Here is a 6,000-nt window from a genome sequence, read left to right on the forward strand (position 1 = left end):
CAATCATTTATAATTCTTTCACAAGCACCCCAGGGTTTGGATAATTATAGCACTTAAAGGCTCTGTTAGCTCACTCTGCTGCAATTTGGACTGCCAAATATGGCGTCACCTCAACCTCAATTAAAATACCGAATAATTAAAAAACATTCATTATATATTTGCTAACTAGTTTCCTGTTTTCGTACAGGGGTGAAGTATCTGAAATAAAAACAACAAATACTACACAATGTAGATTTTTATTATTATTTTATTATTTTTACAAAACACAGTTTCTGTCCATACTAGTTTTTTCTCTTATGACAATTCTACATTAAACCATTATATCTGAGTTGTGACTACACTGAATGCATTTCCTGAAAAGAAGAGACAAAATGTCAGAATAAATAGGTTTCCCCCCATCAGAGAGCTACAGCCCCCAGATGCATTTCTATATCACTGTTCGGTCTGCTTCTTCAAAATCTGGATAGCCTTGTTAATATACATCACTGGCTCCTTGCTTTTCATCTGTCTCTGGCAGTAAGGCTAGGCTCCATTAAATGACAGAGAATGTAAGTATTATTAATAATTAAAATCTACTGGCACAAATCATGGCTATAGAATTAACAGTGATTGTATCGGCACGCACTTCTACCGGTTGATTTTGAACATTATTGAAACATGTAAAAATGAAATACTTCGAAATTAAAACTATAGTTCAAATGAAATTCAAATATAATAAAAATTACAAAGTCAACAACCAATTCCAAACATTTAACTCTCTCCAACTTCTTCCACAGGCCCATTTGCAGTGATTTCAAAATCACTATGACAACAGGTGGAAAAATACCAGTAAGGCCTACAAATTAGACCGTAAATACAATTGTAAATTTATACATATTGAAAATAATTGAAAAGTAAACCATAACCTATAGACAGTTTAACACAAATTTCATAAATTTTTGTTGCATATAAAATGACTACAGCTCTGATCATAAGTGACATAATTTGATGTTCCAGTATTATGTCAGAGTTTGGACATTAACGTTATTATCACCTGCAGGTGGAATCTCCACACTGCAAATGCAGGAAATGGGTTTAAACTTTGCGCTGAGGTGACACGTGGTTTTCAAACGTCTTAGCGCAACAACCTATTTCTCAGGAAAATAGCAAATAGTGCTTTGCACCACTTCATTACCATACAGTACACACACAGTTTGCGTTCATACACCCACAATTGTGCAAACACTCCCAATCACGGCCACCTGCACTTTGCGCTGGCAAGGAAATTGCAATTAGATTTAGCACTCTCACAAATATTGGATAAGACGTTGCTCACAGTCGATGAGTGTAGCACTGCGCTTTGTGCACCCACGAAATTAAAGCCCTAACTGCTTACATCACCACACAACAATTGTCTAACAGTGGCAACAAAAAGCAATAATAACACCACCAAAAATAAAAGGCCTATAACACTATATGTTCTCTCTTCGTGTGCACGCTCTTTTCAGTAGACTGTACGCACCATGAGTGCTCCGACTGACCCGAGAAACATTTTCTCTGTGTGTATTTCAGCAATCATGTGTCCCATATTTCTGTCGGCTGTTAAAATTCAGAGCTAGTTATGCCCGAGTCATGATTGATCACTCAATTGAATCGGTTATTTTCAGTGAAACGTATTTGCACAGTGGTCTAAATCGATTTGTGATTTAGTCTGATTCGTTTTCCGGCTGCTCATTCACTGAAAGATTTGGAGTGGTTTCTCACTCCAAAAACAGCATGGGGATAATTAACAATACAGAAAACAGAGCGATGGATGAACTGAAACAAAAGTCTATTTTTTTTAGAGCTAAATTTGAGAAAAACCCACTAGTGCTGTGCCATGTGAATAAGGAGCCGTTCACCCAGAACGTGTTAGGATGTTGTTGACTACTGTGCAGCATTCACTGTGTCTTTAGCACAAAATAACTTCAGTGTTTAAAACATGTCTTAAGACACTTGTGTTCTGCTCAGGTATAGCGGTCGGCTACATCTTGCTTGTTTGGCACAAGAACTCGTTTAGTCTGAAGTCTTTTAGAAACACTTCAGCCAATAGTTACATGAATGCTATACACATACTCAAGAAAAAAAAATGCTTCTCTCAATGTCACCAGAATTTAAATTTTTGGTGTTTTTTTGCAAAAATAAGGGAAGGCCTACACTTCTTTACTTCGGCAGGTTGCTGTGCATAACCTCAGATAAACACCTGCAGGCACTCCTGGATGTAAATCACTTAAAAGGTGTATTCTAATAAATATAATAAATAAACATCTTTAAAATAAAAATCTTTAACATATTTTACATAAATAAATTATTAAGAGAAGACCTCTAATAGGGCATTTCCACTGCATGGTACAACTCGAATATGCTCGCTTTTTGTGGGTTTTCCACTGTGGATAGTACCTGGTACTTTTTTTTGTACCACCTCGGTCGAGGTGTCCAGCGAGCCAAGCCGATACTAAATGTGATGTCAAAACCCTGCAGATCACCGACTGGTCAGAGAGAATCGTCAATACTAGCGTCACTGGATTATCGACACGGGATATCAACCCGCTAGTTTTAAAGTTAGCTACAGCAATAGCGACTTTCGAATTGCAAAAAGATATGAATGTGCGCAAAACCAAGCAGTTGTCAATAAACGAGGTGCAGACGTTCCTCTCATTAGAAACGAATGAAAAGAAAAAGTCTTTCAGGAAGTGTCTCAGCTGTTGGCCGCACACGGCTACCACCGAACCTACCAACAGTGTAGGGAAAAGTAAAAAAAAAAAACAACTTAAAAGTGACTACAGAACCATCAAGGAAATGTGGAAGTGGTTTGACCAAATGGACGCTATCTAGACCAGCGAACAATGGGAGGGAGAGTGCACTTGACTTAGCCACGGCTTTGTTGGAGTCCACGATGGAGGATGGTACGTTTTGTTACATTAACTCTATATTCTGCTTGAAAGCTTCACTTTATTTAGTTGACCAGCTACTGGAAGCTTGCTTCTAAAACAATCAGGCCAATTTAACTGTTACACTTGTGTAAAATCACCATGCAACAACTGCTTTATGCAGCACAATTAGCTAGTAGCTAACAGCTAGCGGTTGTGTTATTGTTTATTGTTTGTGTCGCGTTTAAGATGATGTTGCGGCAGTAGAGGCGGCGCAACTGTGACGATCAGCCTATAATCCCACCCACGTTGAGGCGGCACTAAACAGCAGTGGAAAAGCAAGCTCAGAATAATAAAGCGAGTAGAGTTGATTCAAACCGTAATGTGCAGTGCAAAAGTGCCATAAATTGAAAATGAGGACAACATCTGATTCCTAAGGGAACCTTTTAGCCACTTGGCAGTCTGATTGCTACATGGATCATTGCTTTCATGATCATTGATCCATAGCTTTGTCTTTCAGCTCATGTCTTTGCAAAAAAGAATTTCACAAAGGCAGCTGAGAAAGCCCAATCAATTGATAGACTAATGAGCTATTCACACCTGTGCATGTGCACACAAAGAGACGGGCAATAAGAGAGATCCCGTACATGTCCAGCTGGCATGTGTGCACTAGAACAGATCCTACATAAAGAGGGTTGTAACCCTTTTCCAATTTATGCCAGCTTCCTTTTTTGTATGTTCCTTTATAAAGAGCCAACCTCCAAACATTTGGAGTGATCATAACAAAATGGAGAGGGCACAATTTAAGACAATACTGTCTAGGACTGCATAAAGGTAACTGGACAATAAGAGAGTTTAAATGGGGCCCCTGTGATTTTATCATTTGTACACAGCAAATATACACAATAATCCCTTTTTATAAACTGACGATGCATAGGGCAGATTTTAAGGTATTGTTGCCAGGCAACACCAATGAAAATGGCCAACAGAGTATAACAGCGGCAACAATTTCAGCAATACAGAGCCTTTTACCATTACTGGCTGATACTGAACTTGTTACTAGTTTGTTGCATTGGGGCCCCGCATCATTTTTAAGTACTTTTTAAGTAAATTGTGATTACAGTAATGCACTTACAATGGAAGGGAATTGGGCTAGTCAATAAATGTTAAATTACACATTTTTCAAAAGCATAGCCACAAGATGTAAACATTCTACATGTATTTATTAGTGTGAGAATATTGCATTGTAAGTGCCTAACTGTGTGTATATATATATATATATATATATATATATATAAACGAGAGTCGAATCTGAAATATTTTTGGGGTAATCCACATTATACAACAATATGTATGCTTTCCATACAGTCCTACTCCTTGTGGCACACCAAGAAGATTAGAAATGCCATATTCCCTCAGTTCATTACACGCTTCCTTGAGAACCACAATAACAATTGCCTGTGCTCCGGAAAAGAAAAAAAAAATTTGATGTTCATTATCCTTTCTGTTGATTTCTCCATTTCTCTTCTCTCTCACTGTCTTTCAAGCTGCTTCCATTCATCCCAGATAAAATTAATATTCCAAATTACAGCAGATCACTTCAAAAAATGTACTGCAATTTCATATTGACGATAATTGCATTTCACATTCATTATCTGTTTAGATTGTTTTGCAATTCCTTTGACACTTGTTGGTAGTTAGCAGAGCTATCTGGTGAAAAGTTGCTGAATACTCAAAAAAAAAAAAACTCATTCACAATCAAATGACTATTAGACTGGATATTAGACAAAATAGCCAATCACGGCCAAGCTGGTACTTCTCATGAAGCCTGTCAAGGAAATGCCTTGGTCCAATTTACCACAAAATCAGAAGAAACTAATAAGTTATATTAGTTATAATAATAGTCATTTTGTGCATATAGAAAATTAAACCTTATTTTATGGTCATTAAAATGTGTACATAGTAACTGCAACATTATTTACATGACAGTTATGCAAAAAAATAAATAAAATAAATGTAATTACAGTTATGCAATGCATATAAGTATTTATACATCACTGTAGTACTCCTTTGGTTCTGCCTTTCAGTTTTGCTGATTTTAATATAAATTATAATATGAATTATTGTCCAGTAATACAATAAAAAAGGACTGTGTTACAGTACTGAGAATCATCATTAAAAACAATGTTAACAGTAATAGTAAAACATCTGGACGTGTTATATTAATTAGACATGGGGTAAAATCTGCTGTGAAAATGTTTCCTGAAAAGAATGACAATGTAAAAAATCTTAATGTTACTAAATGTAGGTTAATGCAAAACACAATTTCATATTTGGTTTGTATTTATTGATTTTGTGTTCCTTACTGAATTTTGAAATTTGTTTCATGAAATTTTTTTAATTATAATTTTTTTGTTTTTGTTTACAATCATAACACTTGCTTTATTCCGGGAATGGGTATTCGCTGCCATTTGCCAGTCTCAATTACACTGAAAGAGAAGCCTGTTGTCTCCCTTCACTTTTCCTTTGGAAGAACATTGGTGATAACGAGATCTGTCCAGATCTCTCTGAATTCTTTCAGGCCATTAGTGAGATACAGAGCAGACCCAGCTCATGAGACATGAATCCTTGGGCTTTACCCAACACAATCATTAATATCAGACCTGAGCTGACTACAAGTCTGTAGCCTTCTAGCCTTGGCAGAAGCGTTTTAATATAAGCAATCTCACAGTTAGCCACAGAGATAGAAGACGTGTCTCTGCACAACCTTCAGCGTGGGTTAACAGGATAAAAGTGAGACATGCTGGGCAACTGGAGTGCGTGAAAGTGTTTCAATGCAGCTACTGAGGGAAATCAATCAGGAATATGGCCGTCTCTGAAACCAAAGACTTTCGCTCTAGGGAGACATTGTCACAAATTGCTGATTTTGGATCCGTTTTGTTCTGACACTCACAGTCACAAAACGTTGTTCATGGCCAAAAGTTGTTGAGGGGGGGTTCGTTATTCATGCCCAAAAAGGGGGACCAAACTAGATTGCGCAGCCTTAAATCCCAGGGCACCCTCGGGCAGTCAAGTGCTGCCTGGTAGTCAAGGGCCCCTGGGCACTGGCCCC

The sequence above is a fragment of the Xyrauchen texanus genome, chromosome 47 (assembly GCF_025860055.1).
Source record: "Xyrauchen texanus isolate HMW12.3.18 chromosome 47, RBS_HiC_50CHRs, whole genome shotgun sequence".
NCBI lineage: Eukaryota > Metazoa > Chordata > Actinopteri > Cypriniformes > Catostomidae > Xyrauchen > Xyrauchen texanus.